Source organism: Mustela nigripes, chromosome 14 (genome assembly GCF_022355385.1).
Source record: "Mustela nigripes isolate SB6536 chromosome 14, MUSNIG.SB6536, whole genome shotgun sequence".
Taxonomy (NCBI): Eukaryota; Metazoa; Chordata; class Mammalia; order Carnivora; family Mustelidae; genus Mustela; species Mustela nigripes.
The window spans coordinates 23,367,836-23,385,891 of record NC_081570.1 but is presented as its reverse complement, the minus strand read 5'-3'; the positions used below and the strand labels follow the sequence as shown (position 1 = coordinate 23,385,891).

The window sequence follows — 18,056 nt, the reverse complement described above, 5'->3', positions numbered from 1 at the left end:
GCAGGGCGTGGGGAGCCCAGACCAGATCTCAGCCCACTTCTCTTGCACACAGGTCTCTGGGGTCCCAGCCCCAAGCCTCCTGAAAGAAGGTGGGGAGGAAGGAAGAAAGAACACTAGGAGGGTGCCAGGCACTCTGCAGGTAAGCTCCCTCTCTTCTCATAGTGCGTCAGTTACGGTGAGCCCGAAATCGATGGAGAAAGACAGATGTGGCTTACATCTCAATTCCATGCTAGCTGCTCTTGGGTGCCTTACGTCTCCCCTTTCAGCTCAGTTTCCCCATCTTTCCAAAGAAGTAATAACTGTACCTACCCCACGGGGCCGCAGCGAGCACTAATACATACCCAGACGCTGGCAAGGGAAACCGGCTTCAGGGCCGGCTCCCGTTACCAGGAGCCCTTTGCTTAAGGCCACAAAGCTACTATGCCAGGTCTGTCTGAATCCATGAAACACCATGGATTTGTGACCGGAAGCCATCCCCATTGCCAATGTTCTCTCCTGAGTCACTTCACAGGCCTGGATTTTTGGTTGAAAAAATGGTCAAGGGAAGCGTTAGAGACCCAGGCGCCGCCCTCCAGACCTGGACCCTCCCCGGTAGCACACACTGGCGGCAGGGGTACAGGAAGGAACTGACGACCTCCCTGCAAGAGAGGAGAGCCCCCCGCCCAGCGACCAGGCCGCTCAGACCCCCGGATCTTCCCCGCTTGAACCCCCGCGGCCGCGATGTTCCCCGACGGCCGCCAGGGGTCGCTGGGCTGGCGCGCAGGCCGCTTTCTCCATTCATAAATCGGGCCTCCCTCCCCGCCCCTCCTCGCTCGCTCAGACCCCTCCTTCCCGCGGCTAGGCAGGGACGACCCCGGACGTGTGTAGGAGGGTTGCCGGTCCCTGGAGACCACTGGGGGAGGTCGAGGGGCCTCCTTCATACCCCCTCCAAGTGCCGACGGACCCAGTCCCTCAGCGGGACCTCCCTGCACCTCGGGGACTGTGTCGGGGTGGGGGCTGGCTGCGGGGAAAGGTGGAGGAACGAGGGCGCTAGAGGTTCTGCAGAAACCTGCCTGGAGGAGGGCAGAGCTTCAAGGGGACCCTGCCTTCCAGCACCCAGGTTATGCCCCGCCGAGGGTCCTTTGGAACCCCCACCCCGGGCCTGGGGGAATCCCCCAAGCCCCGCACCTGTTGGCTCCAGGACCCCGGCGTCCTCGGCTGCTGGTCCCCGGACCTTGCACCGGGGACTCCGCCTCCCTACCCCGAAGGCCGGGCTTCAGGGGCCCGGGCCGGGGGAGGGGTCCGGGGCATCCCCCTCCCAAGGCCGCGCTGCCTGGGCTCGCTCGGCTGGGCGCGAGCCGCCGCTCCAACGTCGGCTCTGGCTGGGCGCGGGCTCAGCCGGGCTGCGCGCCGCGGGGAGGGGGGACGAGCGGGAGGGGCGGGCGGGGAGGGGAGCCCCCAGCCGGTCTCCGCTTCATGTCGCCCAGCCCGAGACCGGGAGGGCGGGGGAGACGCTCATTCCTCCTCGCCTGCCACTTCATGCTTCCATCCCACCTCCATTCATGCGTCCATCCGTTTATTCATACGTTCGCTTTCACTCAGCATCTGTGCCTCCGGCGGCTGAGCGTTCAGAGCGCACCTACTGTGTGCTGGCGGGCCCTAGGCAGCTCCGGAGGGGCCCCAGCGCAGACGGGGATCCCAGCTCCACTTCTCGAGGCCGCGCATAGCTGAGGAGGAGGATGGCACAGGTGGGTCACAGGGGTGCCCATCTCCCAGCGCACCCCACCCCGTTCTCTCCACCCCAGTCCTTTTTCTTCATACCTGCCTTCCCCCCTCCCCAAATGGATGGTAAGTAGGGGCAGGAAGAGGGGAGCCAGAGGGCCTGACTAATTCAACAAACAATTACTAAGCTGTGTGCCAGGCAGTGAGCTAGAATAATAGGGCTGCCCCAAGTGTGCCCCATCCCCCCACCATGCGGGATCTCACTTAATCTCCCCGCCAGTCCAAGGAGGTAGTCACTATTGCCCCATTTTGCAGATGAGGACACTGGGTTCACATGGTTCAGAACTTGCCCAAGGCCAGACAGCAGAGGCAGAGTCGGGACTCCGACCTATGATCCTCTCCAGGTTTACCCACCTCCTCGCCAGGCAGAAACTCCCCGTCCTTCAGACACGCCCAGGCTGGCCAGAGACAGGAGGCTCACAGCCCAGCAAGTGACTATTGCATGAGGAGGGCTGGGAAGTGGCCGAGAAGGACAGATTGATTCAACCAGGGCATCAGGACAGACTTCTTGGAGTAGGAACACAGGGACCTGAAAAGTGAGATGGTAGCCTTGCAAGGGGGATTGAGGTAGCCACAGAGAGCTTTCCAGGTAGAGGAAACAGCAGGTGTAAAGGTAGGGAGGTCGGACCTTCCAGGAACCACAGGGAGGTGATGAGCGACCCCCTGGTCATCAGGCCATGCCCTACCTCAGGACGGGACCTTCTTGGCACATCCGGTCCCACCGTCCTCTCACCCCCAGCGACTCACAGTCCCTCCCTCCTTGGGGTGATTCCTGAGATGTAACACTCCATGTTCTCTGTGGCAGCCAAAGCCCTTTCTCAGAGGAGCTGGAGATGGGCCATTAAACACAGTGTTTGGTAGTGGAGCTGGGGTGACAGTGGACAGGTCAGCGACCTCCCCTGCCTCTCCAGAAAGGGAGAACCGAAGCCCATCCTAAGGCACGATCTATCCCTGGGCAGGACGAGTGATGGGTCCCAGCATCCGTGTGGTTCCAGTGCTCTGTCCTGCCTGCCTGGGGTGCTGGCGGTGGGAGGGGAATGAATGAGGGGACTCGAGAGAGGAGCGCCTGGTGTGCGCGCGCACGTGTGCATGGGTGTGTGTGAGCGTGCATGTGTGCTTGCACATGCACGTGTGTGTCTATGTTTTTCTGTATTTAAGAGGAAGGGCTGTGAGTGTGTGTTTAGAGAATCTATTCTGTGACTCTGTGCGTTACTGTGCATGTGTGTGTGTGTCTGTGTCTGAGTGTGCATGTGAGCAGAGGACAGGCTTTGGGTTGGTGACCAAGTGTCACCCTGAGAGAAGGCTGTGTCTGCGTGGGGCTTACTTTGTGTACATTGGTGTTTGTGTACACAAGGAGTGTGTGCATGTGTGTGTGTGTGTGTATGTGTGTGTATGGAGGGGATGTCTGTCTCCCTGTGTGTCTGAATGTGTAGTTTGGGCTTTGACTAGCATCATCCTCCTGGCGTGCGCCCCTATGAGCGTGGGAATGTGTGTGTGGGCACGCCTTTGTGTCCGCGGCTCTGCCACTGTTCGAATGTGGGACTTGGTTTGTCCGCCCCCGCAGCGATGACTCATCTAATCCCTCACTCTCAACCCCCCCCCCCCCCCCCAGCTAGAGCTGGGACTGTCTGCTATATCAGGGCTGGGGAGGGGGCTGCAGCACGGGCTGGGACAGAGGGTGAACCGCGCGGGGACCCTCAGGAGACAGCCGCAGCTGCTAATACGAGGATGGTGGGCGCCAGCAGAGCCCAGCCCAGAGCTCGGGATGCTTGGGCCTCCCAGACATCCAGTGCTAGAGTGAGCAAGGGTCTCCTCAGGCCCCCAAGCCATTATACGTGGGGTGCATGTGTCTGTGCACGTGTGTTGGGGGGAAAGAGTCATGGCTGAGAATTCAGTTTCCCCAGAGCCAGTTCCATCTCCCCTGAAGAGGGATCCTAATGGTCAACTCCCCCTTCATCCTTCGGTCCCCCAGAGATGGCTGCCCTCCAAGACAAAGGATCAGGAGTGGTTCCTTCTACCCTGAGGCAACAGATATTTTTCCTGCTCAGACTTTGACCAGAGAGGAGGCTCTGGGCCCCCAGGAACCCCTGGTCCTGAGTCTGGCTCCCTTACTCACGACCTGAGGGTAAGAGAGGACTATTGTTTGGTCTGGGTAGATGCTCCGAGAAAACCCTGGGATCCCAAGAGGAGTCAGTGATGTTCTGGAAGACCCACAGGGGCTGTGGTGTTTTGGTCCTTGAGCCCAATAGCACTGGTCTCTGGGAGCTCCTGGCAAAGCACCAGGCCCAGGGGAGGAGTCGGGGGATCTCATGTCATCCATCTCCAGGCTGGGCACTCAGCCCTAGGACCTCCACGGCCCAGCGAGGCCAGCCCTGGAGACTTGGCTTTGCCTGAGCTGTCCGTCAACCGGTGACCACATGACCTCTTTCCTGGAACCAGCCAGCCCCGGCCTTGTTGATCTAATCCTGGACCTCGGAGCCCCAGGTCCCTGTCACATCCATCTTTAAGTGCGATCCCCGGCACTGGCCCCAGGTGCTGCTTCCTCCTCCCTCCCAATTCCAGTGTGACCTCTGTCAGGCTAGGACTAGAATAATCAAAATATAATTGGGTTTTCAACTTGCTAATGTTGCCAAAGGCCTGGGCTGGGCATGGGAACACTCTGAACAGGGCAGGGGTGCCTTTTAGAAGAACAGAAATCATCAGACAAGCGGAGGGATGCAGACAGGTGCAGGCAAGCCAGCAGGGGCTGGGTTGTGGGCCCAGAATGGGGGACTCTGAGGGCTGAGTCTGACAGGCCACGGAGGAGGCTGTGGGGTTTGGTCCTCAGGACCCACAGCACTGGCCTCTGGGAACTCCTAGCAAAGTGCCACCCCATGGGAAGGACCCAGGGGCCTCATGTCCTCTGTTTCCAGGCCAGGGGCTCAGTCTTTGTGCCTCCTCCCCTCGGGAAGGGCTGACCCTCCTTCAGGGTGTGGGTGGCTTGAAGGGGATGGACATCCACTGAGAGAGCAAGGGACGTAGGACCTACAATCAGGTGTCCTTGGTGGCTTCACAAGCTACTGATCATCTTCCAGCTGGGACAGGGGCTAGAGACAGCAGTCTCTGCTCCCTCGCTCATATATTCACTCAACAAACACTGACAGTGAGTAAGCTATCGAGGGGGGGGCCCTGCTGGTTAGTCTGGGGAGACCTCCCCAGGGAGACAAACGGAGGGGGTGGGTATCACATCCATTAGAGTGGGAGATCGTGGCATCGGGGGTGGGCCACGGGATAGGACTGGGGTCAGCATTGATAGTGCCCCTGAGCCCAGAAATAACTGTCACCCTTCCCAGGCTGTTGAGCCTTGTGTTGAAATGTGGTTAGAAGCACAGGCTTGGGGCCAGAAAGACTGGGTCAGACTCCCAGCCCTGCTGCATCCTGCTGTGTGATCCGGTACTGGTCACTTCACTTCTGGGATAGGCTGGGTAGCGGACCCCGACGAGGTCCACGTTCTAATCCCGGGAACTGGCGGCGTGCTGCCTGGTGAAAGGGACTTTGCTGATGGGGCTAAATTCAGGCTCTTGAGATGGGGAAATGATCTAGGGTTATCCCGGTGGGCCTGGTATAATCACAAGGGGCCTTGTCCTAAGGAGAGAGGAGGGACAGAAAGAGCAGGTGCGGTGGCAGAGATGGGAGGTGACAGCAGTGCTGCAAGAGGCCACAGCCTAGGAAGGTGGACGGGCTCCGGAAGCCGGCACAGAACAGAGTCTCCCCTTGAGCCTCCAGCCGGAAACCTCCTTACTGATTCCTTGAGGGGAGCCCCCACTGGACTCATGTTGGACTTCTAACCTCCAGAATGTGGCAAGAAAAAAAAAATGTGTTGTCTTAAGACTCTAAATTCGCAGTAATCTATACAGCAGCCACGAGAAACTAACACAACCTCTCTGGGCCTGATTTCACTGGTTATAAGATGCGACCAACAGGAACCTTGGCCCTGCAGAGCTGTGTAAAGATCGCTGAGGACAGGCAGGGGTGCCGAGCAGCAAGACGGAGATTCGCACATTCATACACACCCGCACTTAAAACTAATTTGATATTTCAAAAAATCAGAGTGGTCATAATGAGAAAAGTCAGGGCTTTGTTGGTCAGATGTCCTTGTGTTTATCCTGTTATTTGGTATTGCTTTTATTTTGAGTTCCATAGGGATTCAGGAGGCTGCTAATGAACTTAAATCCTAAAATTGGGAATAATATCAGTTATAAACAATGATTGTGGCAAACATGTGCTGGTGGGTTATTTTGACAGAGGAACACACAAGGGAAAGGGAAAGAAGGAGAAACCTGATCTTTCTAGGAGGTGTGTGTGTGCCCAGACTGGAAAGTTTTGTTTTGTTGAACGATGATCTCAGTCACCAGACATTAAGGAAAACCTTTAACAGGACAGAGAAAGACCAAGATAAACAGAAAAACGTTCCAGAGGCAAGTTGGGCTGAGCCTGGAGGGATGGATAGGAGTTTACAGATGGGCTTTGAGTGGGACATATTGGGCAGGAGTGGGAGAGAAAGAAGGATTGGGATTCCAGGGAGAGGGGATAACATGAGTGAAGGCGAGAGGTAGGCGCGGCCGAAGGTCTGTTCAGAAATAGAAAGGGGGGCGAAGGGCTGTCCTGAATCTAGGCTGAGGCACTTGGATTCCATCCCAAAGGCAGTGGGATCCCTGAAGGGTTTTTAGCGAGTTTGTGATATGGACTGATTGGCATCCCCGCCCTCCAACCTAACCACGTATGAAATGAATAAAAAATGCATCTTTCTTGTAATAGATTCAAACCACTGAGAAAAAAAATCGAGTAAAATTATTATTTGAAATTAAGTAGAGTAGATATTGACTTCGGTATTAGAATATAGCCTCTGTAACAAAGATCCCCAAATGATAATGCCTTTGAAAGACAGAAGTTCCGTTCTCTCCGTAGGCCATTCAGGCCTGGCCAGGTGACTCTGTAATCATCGGGAAGCCAGACTTCTGCCCGGGTAGGAGAGTATCACGATCATGAGTACAGGTCCTAGGGCCAGACTGCCCAGGTGTAAATTATGGGTCTGCCGCTTGTAAGCTGCTGTGTGACCGAGGGCACGTTGCTTCATTTCTTCATGCTTGAGTTTCACCATCGGTAAAATGGGGGATAATATAGCACCCATCTGAGGGAGGAAGCATAATGTTTCCCCAAAGATGTGTGTGTCCTAATCCCTAGAAATTGTGATTGGGAACTTACATGGCAGAAAAGACTTTGTAGAAGTGATTCAGTGAAGAGTCTTAAGATGGGGATCTTATGGACTGCTCTGGTGGACCCGATGTAATCAGAAGGGGCCTTAGAAGAAGGAGGCAGAGGGGCACCCGGGTGGCTCAGTCATTTGGTTAAGCGTCTGACTCTTGGTTTTGGCTCAGGTCATGATCTTAGGGTCATGGTCTCAAGGTCATGAGATCGAGCCTGGTATCGGGCTCTTTGCTCAGCGCAGAGTCTGCTTGAGATACTCTGTCTCTCCCTCTCCATCTGCCCCTCCCTCTGCCCACTCACTCTCTAATTAATTAATTAATTAAAAATCTTTTTAAAATAAACAAACAAACAAGAAGGAGGCAGGGAATCGAAACAGTAATCAGAGATGTGATGATGGAAATGAGAGACTATAGTGACCTGAGGAAGGGATCCTAAGCCAAGGAACACAGGGACCACTGGAAACTGAAAACACAAGGAAATACATTCTCCCCTGAGTCTCCAGAAAGTAGTCTAGCCAACACGTTGATGTTCAACTTCTGAACTCCAGAACCATTTGTGTCGTTCTGAAACTCTAGGTTTGTGGTATTTTGTTGCAGTAGGCATCGAACAGGGAATGCACATCCTTGTTAGGTTCAAGGAGTTTGTATATGCAAAGCGCATAGAGAACTGCCCGGCACAGAGTTAGCATACACTTGTACGTGTTTGCTGTTATTGTCTAGGGTAAACTCGTGGCCTGGGTCAGAGATGGCCAAGCACACCCTTAGTCCAGCTAGTGGAAGAGGCACGCCTGCTCTGTTTGCATCCAGTTGGCGTGAACTGGCTCACCTGATCCCACGAGGCTACAACGGAGCCTGGGGAGCAGACTGTTTCTCTGGGTAGCCACGTGCCCCGTGAGATGCAAGGATTCTAGGAACAAGGGAGGGAGGGCGGGTAGATCCTGAGCTCCCAATGTCTGGCACCATGCCCAGCTATGAAAGATGAGAAGTTTAGCGAAGGTACCTTGCCTCCAGAATTTGGTTAGATGCCCTTTTCCAGCTCTTCTTTCTTGTGCCATTAATTTTATGAAATATCTCCCGCCTCCCACGGTGCAAGATGAGACATCCTTGATCACCCTTGTTCTCCCTCCTAAGTCCTCTTGCTAAACCGCTACATTTGAATCTAGTTTCATAGCCATAGGGAAAGCGTTCTGGTTTTATGTGCTGTCCATCTCTGAATTTCAAAAATTGAAAATCAATAACGTGTTTTTAAAAAAAATATTATGATTATGTAAACATTATTCTCGCAGAGCTAACTAGCATCCAGGGACCCGTACAGAAGGAACTATAATCTCAGGATTTAAATGCTGCCTGAAGGGAAATGCTCCAGGCTTCAAGTTCAAATGTATTTTCCTACGCTCCCTCAGTATTCGAAGTCTTGTTATATTTTCATTTGTTTCATATCTGGATCATGAGTTTCTTATACGAGTTTTTGTTCTCCTGGAGTTTCTAATTGTTTTTCTCTTTTCTTCTTGAGAAAAGAAACATACGCCTTTTTAATCAGGTCATTAAAATCTCCCAGCTCCTTAATTACATTATTTGCTGAATGAAGCCTATTTTCTTCTTGAAGACACTTTTCTCCAAACCCTCTGACTTCCTGTTCTAATTTTGACTGATGGTGTTATGGACTCTGGTATTTCTATTCATTACACTTGTGGGTCAGTTCTACTGTTGGGTGAGTCTGGTCTCTCTTTCTTGTCTTTTTTTCCTCTGTTTTGCTGGAGTATATCTCAAATAACATTTTTTTAAAAGATTTTAACTATTTATTTGACAGGCAGAGAGACGGCGAGAGAGGGAACACAAGCAGGGGGAGTGGGAGAGGGAAAAGCAAATCCCCGCAGAGCAGGAGCCCGAAGTGGAGCTCCTGCCCAGGACCCTGGGATCATGACATGAGCCAAAGGCAGACACTTAACAACTGAGCTTCCCAGGTGCCCCTCAAATAACATTTTTATTTTATTTTAAGATTATTTATTTATTTATTTATTTGACAGACAGAGATCACAAGTAGGCAGAGAGGCAGGCAGAGAGAGAGGAGGAAGCAGGCTCCCTGCCGAGCAGAGAGCCCGATGCGGGGCTGGATCCCAGGATCTCGGGATCATGACCTGAGCTGAAGACAGAGGCTTTAATCCACTGAGCCACCCAGGCGCCCCTCAAATAACATTTTTAAAGGGGGCGCATGGAAGGAAATCCTTTCGAGTCTGAAGTGTTCTTAATTTGTCCTTACTCTTCCTGAGTGGGGAGATCAATCTGCTCCACTTTAGGGCATGTGGAAAGGGGGGTAGACAGGCAAGAGGGTACCCGGTTTCCACCCTGTGCCAACATAAGGAGAGATTTACTCTAAGACACCAATGCTCTAAGCGGGAATTTTGGTCCTTTTGAAAAACATCACTTAATTTCTTTAGAAAGTGGTTCTCTCTTACCTTTTTTTTTTTTTTTTTTTTTTTTTGAGAAAGGGAGGGGCAGAGGAAAAGGGAGAGAGAGAATCTCAAGCAGGCTCCACGCCCAGCACGGAGCACAAGGTGGGCCTTGATCTCACAACCCTGAGATCATGAGCTGAGCTGAGATCAAGAGTCAGATGTTTAACCGACTGAGCCACCCAGGCATCCCCCCTCACTTTTGAATCTCTCCCTTCTCTGTATGCTCCTGATGTGAAGGGGACTTGTTTTGTAGGGGATTGTTAGTGGCTGCTGCTGGCTTGTTATTCACTAAACAGGCCCTTCCTTGAATTATTTCCTAACTTTGGTTATTCTCATATCACCATCTCAATTTTTGCCATATCTTCTTACTTCCCATGTTAATATTTACTTTTTTTTGTTTGTTTTTTTGTATTTTTAATGACTGAAACAAAACAGACCTAAAACCACAGCTTCTGGGAGAATCATTTGTTCTCACCAGTCTTGTGCCTGTATTTAAGAGCACGGTCTCTGAAGACATCCTTCCTGATGACAGCTTTGTCCAAGGGGAGGTCACAGAGTACCTTGTGGGCATGAAGTGACAGTGGTTTTTTTTCACAAAAGAACTTTTTACAACTTTCACAAAAGACTTGAACTTTGACCTCTGGATGGTTTTCTTCTTGCTCATGGTAGCTGTCACTTTGCAGTCAATTCCAGCCACCAGAGCATGGCTGTAGGGACAGTCTGAAGTGCCATCATCAATGTTCTTCACAATGACAGGGAATAGGGTCTGGCCAGGACCAGCACCACCTTCCCGGGTTTCATGAACTTGCCCATCTCAAACCTACAGCAGGAAGAATTTTTACTTATGGTATTATTTTTATTTAAATGGACTATGCTAGTCCTACACCATAGCAGGCAAATTTTTTAAAAAGATTTCATTTATTTATTTGACAGACTGAGAGAAAGACAGAGATCACAAGTAGGCAGAGAGAGAAGTGGCAACAGGTTCCCTGCTGAGCAGAGAGCCCTATGCGGGGCTCGTTCCCAGGACCCTAGGATCATGACCTGAGCCGAAGGCAGAGGCTCAACCCACTGAGCCGCCCAGGCGCCCCAATGTTATAGTTGTATCTCTTGTTGTTTGTAATTATATAGTTTTATTTTCTAATCCATATACATCATTCTTAAGATAACGGAAGTTTATGTTTTTTGCCACCAGATAGCATTCACAGCAATGGGGCATACACCATACTTTGCAAAATACTTCTCTTTAAGTACTGTGTTGATTACCGGCCAATCAATTGCCTGAGCTTTCTGCCAGTTTGGACCTCCAAGGGGGTCTCCTTTCAATAGTCCCTCTCCTCCTTGTCCTGATTCTGACATGCTAGAAATAAGTAATAAGAATAGTAATTCTTATTGATGATGTAAAGTGATGACTGCAAAGGTCTTAGCTTAGGGTGGGAGTGGCTGGACCTGCTAATTGACCTTCCATCACTGTCTGTGAGAGCAGATGGTTGGGCCCTCCTCCCACAGGGAGGGGCTCACAGTCTCAGTTCTGCCTCTCTGGTCCCCTTAGGGAGGCACATGGCTATTACAATCAAGTGCCTTGGGCTCAGGTACATATTCAGAGAGCAGACAGTCCATATCTTATCCAAATTGCTCCAAAAAGTAGAAAAAGAGGGACAACAACCCATTGCATTTTATGCGGCTAGTAGAACTTCAATATTCAACTTAGACAAGGAAGTTGGAGACAAGACCTTAGGCCAATCTCAATTACGGACACAGTTTCAAATATCTTAAATAGAAAGTTGCCAAATGAAACACAGCAACATATTTAAAAATGCATAATGGCCAAGTTGGGTTTATTCCATAAATGCAAGAATATTTCAACATTAGAAAATTATTATTTTAAGTCCCTGTGCCTTGGTGGCTCAGTCAGTTAAGTGTCAGACTCTTGGTTTCTGCTCAGGGTCACGAGAACAGGGGGTGCTCAGGGTAGAGTCTGCTTGAGATTCTGTCCCCTCCTCCCTCTCCCTCCCCATCTGTTCCTCCTCCCCTCTGCTCACACATGCTCTCTCTCTCTCCAATAAATAAATAAATAAAATCTTCTTAAAAAGAAAACATTATTGTTTTTATTTTTTAAAGATTTTATTTATTTATTTGACAGAGATCACAAGTAGACAGGGAGACAGACAGGGGGGGGGGGGAGCAGGTTCCCCGTGGAGCAGAGAGGCCGATGCGGGGCTCGATTCCAGGACCCTGGGATCATGACCTGAGTGGAAGGCAGAGGCTTTAACCCACTGAGTCACCCAGGCGCCTCTATTATTATTTTTAAAGATTTGTTAGTTTTAGAGAAAAAGAAAGCAAGCAGGAGGCCAGAGGAGGAGGGAGAGGGAGAGAATCTCAAGCAGACTCCACTGAGCTCGGGGGCTGACGGGGGGCTCAATGTGGAGCTGATTCCCCAACCCTGAGATCATGACCCCAGTGGAAACCAACAGCTGGATGCTTAATGGACTGAGCTACTCAGGTGCCCTTATTTTTAAGCCTCAACTCTTGATCTCAGAAATCTCAAAAATCTTGATCCCAAAAATCCTATGATCACATAATGCAGAGGGAGAAAGTGCATTTGATAAAATTAAGTTTATAAAAATTCTTGGCAAACCAGGAGTAGGAAAGAACTTCCTTAATGTGATACGTTGGTAAAGGGTATCTTTCTAAAACCTGCAGTAAGTGTACTGCAAGGGTATCTTTCTAGAACCTACAATAAGTGTTCTGAAGATAAAAACTTCAAGAATTTCCTTTAAAGTAAGAAACCTAAAAAGGATATTCACTATCTCTATTACTGTTCAAAGCTATCCAGGATTCCTTAGCCTGTGCAATGAGGGAAACAAAAGGGAATTAATAGCCCAAACCTTTGGAAAGGAAGAAACAAAATGGACATCATATATTTGTAGATCATGTGATTGTCTACCTAGAAAATCAAAGAGAGTCTACAGGCAAGCTATTAAAATTATCGAGAGGATTCATGATGAAAGACAATTTTCCATGGGTCAGTTGCATTTCTGGATGCTTTGCAGAGACACCAACTGCCCTTTTGTTTGGTACTATTTTTTTTTTTAATTTGGACAATCTCTTCAAGGATGTTTATATCAACCATCTTTGGAACAGAGAATAATTATCTCCCTCCAGAGCAGAAAGCAGATTTGCTTATTGTCCAGTGTATTGAAGATAATGTCTCTCTCTGCAGCATAGAGCTCAGGATTCTTCAGGGACTATGCAAACCTACTGATTTCATGGGCAGCACCCCTGGGGGACTTGGGGAGCCAGAGGAGCCACTGCCCCAAACATGAGGCACATGCTTCTTGCTGAAACATGAACAGTGAAGTCCTTTGTCTCTGACCCGGAACTCTTGTGTCTTCTGCAGCATCCCTGATACTGTGGTAGCTAAGAGTCTAGCTGGGGTAAAATCCCAGACCCTTTACTTTGTCGGTGGTTCAGCCATCTCACCTCTAAATACCAAGAACAGACAAAAAGTGCTATTTAAAAAAAAAAAAGTGCTATTTATAAATGGTATCACTAACGAAGGCACAAAAAAACGCTTAAGTGCCCAAGAGTAAATCTAAGAGATATGCAAGATGTTTACAGAAAAAATTAGAAGGCTTGACTGATGGTCATTGAAGAGACACAGAGAAATGGAGAGGTATAACTTGCTTGTGGAAGGAGGTACTTGACTGTAAGACGTGAATTCTCCCCCCAATTAATCTATACTTCATTTCAGTTTCAAAGGATTAAATAAAGTATTTTTAAAATTAATGCTTTTGGAAACATTATCCTAAAGTCATATGAAGGAACAGCCAAGGGTAGCCAAGCAACCTTGAAGAAAATGAACAGTGAAGAGACGCACCCGTCAGACGTCAGGACTTATACAACTCAAGTAACTGAGACAGGGAGATATTGGCAGAGGGGTGTACAAATAAATAAATGGGACAGAATTGAGGGCTCAAAGACAGAGATGTGCAGACTGGAGGTTCAACTTAAGTCAGAAATGACATTTAAACCAGCTCCTTCTTTTTTATTCTTTATTTTTTATAAGTAGACTCCACATCCAGCATGGAGCCCAACACGGCACTCAAACTTACAACTCTGAGATCAAGACCTGAGCTGAAATCAAGAGTTGGATGCTTATCCAACTGAGACACCCAGGTACCCCTAAACCAGTTCCTTTTATGGAACACTTGGCTGGCTCAGTCGATACAGCTTACAACTCTTGATCTCAGGGTCATGAGTTCAAGTCCCATGTTGGGTGTAGAGATTACTTTAAAAAAAAAAAAGATAGTTAAACCAGTTCCTTCCAATAATGGTGGCATGAAAATTGGTTTTCCATGTGGAAAAAAAGAGAATTGTACTCCTATATCACTCTTGATCACCAAAATCAGTACAGAGAGATACTAAATATGAAAAAGAAAACTTTTTTTTGAAAAAGAAAACTTTTAAATAAAAATCTTTTCAAGACCTCACGATATGAAGATTTCTTAACCAAGTTTAAAAAGCATAAACAATAAAGGAAGTATTGATAGATTTGCCTACATTAAAATTCCAAAGTATCGTATAGCAAAAACAGGATAAACAAAACCCAAGCCACAAGGCTGGGAGAAAATACACGGATAATGAACATTACAGACAAAGTATTCGTCTCCAGGCTGCATCCCGAAGTTCTACAGATCAATAAAAAGATTACAGACAACTCAAAAGAAAAGCAAGTATAAGATGTATATAAGTAAACAATACAAATATATGGGAAACGACGTTGAACTCTACTTGTAATTTCAGGAATGCAAATTCAAACAACTAGAAGAAATTTTAGACTTCAAGTTGGTAACACAAACATTTCCAGTCTGACTATATTAAGTGTTGAGGACTACGTGGGACAAAGGGCCCTCTTGTTAATGCTACAGAGAGCTTCGATCATAACCACATTGAGAAGCAATTTGGCAAAATCTAGTAAAGTCCAGCGTGTGCATATCCTCCAACCTAGCAATTCAATTCCGGAAATAAATCCCAACTCTTGACAAGTACAAGAATGTTCATTACAACACCATGTAGAGTGGAAAATTGGAAACAACAGAATAATGTACAAGTCAATCTTGTCAGAGTTACAAAGTAGACAGTTAAGATGAGTGCAGCGGAGAGATGTAGATGGATTGATAGGCTGCCCCTAACATTTAGGAGGCCCAGGGCAAGGAGAATCTGGGGGCCGAGGACCCTCCTCTATTCTCTTCCCACTCGGGCTCCATCCCCCACAGTGAGGAACGTCACGCACACATGCTTGTGGACACTTTCGTCTGTTTGTCCGAGCTCTGTCCATGAACCCCACCCTCCCACCAATGCCACCCTGGCCAGCCCTTAGGATTAAGGTGGGTACAGCTGCGTGGTCACCTCAGGAAGAAAACTCTAGGGAAATCACTGCCCTGGCCTTGAAATGGGCTCTGGGCCCTGGGGGCAGAGGAAATCAGGATTCAAGGTTTAGAAGGAGAGAAGGCTTTTGGGTGGGTCTTGACTCCTTAACCCAGGGAGGAGGGCCTGGGCGGGGACCAGGGTCCCGGTCTAAGAGTGGTGCTTTGTGTTAGCAAGGTTGAAACTCACACATGATATTGTACAGAAAAGGCAGAGAGACAAGCAGTATAGGATGCATGATAGGAAGCTTTAAAACAGGCAAAACAGTACTACCCACTGCTCAAGGATATGTACAAAAGGAGCAAAATTACAAAAGCTTGTAGAGGGTGCCTGGGTGGCTCAGCTGGTTAAGCCTCTGCCTTGGGCTCAGGTCATGATCCAGGGTCCAGGGATCCGGTCTTGCATCCACCAGGCTCTCTGCTCAGTGGGGAGCCTGCTTCTCCTTCTCCCTGCCACTCCCCTGCTCTCTCTCTCACTGCTCTAAGTAAATAGGTATATATATGTATATATACATGTATTTCTATGAAATTTAAAAAAGAGAACAAACGGTCTACCTTTAAAAAGGCAAGGAAGGAGAATGAAATGCAGAGCAAAGGTGAGATATGATGGGATAGAGACAAGCTAAATGTGTTAGTAATAATAAATCGACAATACGCTCTTCTTCTAAGTGGGATACTTTAAAACACCTTTTTTTATTACTGAGTGCTGTTTCTTTCTTTCTTTCTTTTTTTTTTTTTTTTTAAGATTTTATTTACTTATTTGACAAAGACACAGCAAGAGAAGGAACCCAAGCAGGGGGAGCGGAAGAGGGAGAAACAGGCTTCCTGCTGAGCAGGGAGCCCAACGCAGGGCTCAGTTCTGGGACCCTGGGATCATGACCCAAGCCGAAGGCAGACACTCAATGACTGAACCACCCAGGCGCCCCTTGAGTACTGTTTCTAATTTTTTTTTTAAAAAGGCGGGGTTTGGGGTTGCACCTGGGTGGTTCAGTGGGTTAAAACCTCTGCCTTCGGCTTGGGTCATGATCTCAGGGTCCTGGGATCAAGTCCCAAGTCGGGCTCTCTGCTCGGTGGGGAGCCTGCTTCCTCCTCTCTCTCTGCCTATCTCTCTCTGCCTATTTGTGATTTCTCTCTCTGTCAAATAAATAAATAAAATATTTTAAAAAATAAATAAAATTAAAAAATAAAAAATTAGGAAAGGCACGGAAGGTTTGAACAACAGAGTGAACAAGTTTGACTTACTGACATAAAGAGAAGCCAGTCCCCAAGGCTTATTCTTCCCAAGCACACGTGGACCATTTAACGAACATTGAGCCACATTCCAGGCCATAAAGCAGGTCTTACACACCAGTCACACACACCATATTCTTGGATCAAAATGCTTTTAAGAAGTGATAACAAGAAATTATTCCCACGTTTGGAAATTTAAAAAATTACTTCTGGAAACCACCCAAACGTTCATCAGCAGTCGAATGCAAGAATAAGTTGTAGTACGTTCATACGATGGGTTGCTAGACACCAAAACACATCACACACAAGCCCATACACACCACTATTATAACAGGTGACGACACAGAGAAAGCTCACAGAGTGTTGAGTGAAAGAAGACAGAAAGAGTGAATACTCTATAATTCTATTTTGCATGAAACTTAAAAGCAGACAAAATTGGGGCGCCTGGGTGGCTCAGTCGGTTAAGCATCTATCTGCCTTCAGCTCAGGTCATGATACCAGGGTTCTGGAATTGAGTCCCAAGACAGGCTCTCAGCTCAGAGGGGAGCCTGCTTCTCCCTCTCCCTCTCCCTCTCGCCCCAGCTCATGCTCTCTCTCTCACTCGCTTGCTCTCTCTCTCTCTCTCTCATAAATAAATGAAATATTTTTAAAGAATTTAAAAAGCAGACAAAATTAATCTACCGTGACAGAAGTCAGAATAGTGGGATGATGGGAGTGATGACGGACAGAGATGCTGAAAAAGTCTCTATTTCGTTCTCACTTAGGAAATAAAAAAAAGAACCAAAGACCAGACCTGATGAAAACAGGACAAAGAAATGATGAAGAAAAGAGCAAAACGGAATAAAGCAGAAAACAAATATACAACCGAGAGGGTTACTGAAGCCGAAAGTGAGCTCTTTGAAAAGATTAATAAAATAGGGAAACCTCTGAGTCTGATATAGAGATAAAGACACAAATAAGTAAATACTAAGAATGAAAAGGATATGATCACTACAGATCCTGGAGAGATTTGAAAGAATAATATGAACAACTATTTCTTTAATGTTTTATTTCTCACTTCCATTCCTTAAGTCAGTTTGGATCAGTTTTATTTTGTAGCTACTTACCCACTGCATCTTCATTTTCCAATTTATTTGTACAAAGTTGTTTCTTATGCTGAAAAAAAAAATCTTTCTCTCATTAATTCCCTCTTTTCATTATTTATTTGGGCCTTTTCTCTTTTTTCCTTAATCAGCCCGACTACAGATGTATCTGTTTTATTAGTCATTGGCTTTATCGATCATCTGTGTTGGTTCTTTGGTTTTTTGTTTTATTGATTTATTTCTCTTATCTTTATTATTTCCTGCTATTGGGAGGCTGTATTATTATGTTGTCTTTCTCTGACAATGTAAACTGAATGCTCAAGTCACTAATGCGTGATTTTTTTTTATTAAGATGCAAACTTTAATGTGGACATTCGGAAGAATACACATTCCCCTCAAGGATTGTTTCAGCTGCGCTGACATTTTAAAATGTAACGCTCTCATATTTTGTTTTTTTTTTTCTTTGTCCCAATAAGTATTTGGAGGCTTGATTTTAATTTTCAAACGTAAGTTTACCTTTTCGTTATCATTTTCTCATTTCAGTGGATTGTGGTCATAGAAAATGGTCTCTGTGACATCCGTTCACTCCTTGGCAGACTTGCTTCATGACCTAGTATGGGAACAATTTCTGTAAATGTTCTCACACTGGTGAAAAAAATGCCAATTTTTCTGTTTGATCAAGCTTCTTAAATGTGTTATTCAAATATTCTACACATTTACTAATTTTACGGCCACTTGATTTAGTAACTATGGAGAAAGGAAAGATAAGGTTCTCAGGGGGATTGTGGGTCCATCTGTGTCTCTTTGAAATTGTCTCAAGTTTCACTTTCTATCAGGGGTCATCATACTATGTGG

General features: G+C 47.6%; 1 long non-coding RNA gene across 1 annotated transcript; it reads left to right on the top strand.

Annotated features, from left to right (window-relative positions):
* The first annotated feature begins 60 nt into the window (after nt 1–60).
* On the top strand, nt 61–17,210 carry LOC132001970 (uncharacterized). Its single transcript, XR_009399734.1, has 3 exons — nt 61–139; nt 1,582–1,727; nt 16,884–17,210. It is a non-coding gene; the product is annotated as an uncharacterized LOC132001970 (long non-coding RNA).
* The last annotated feature ends 846 nt before the right edge of the window (nt 17,211–18,056 follow it).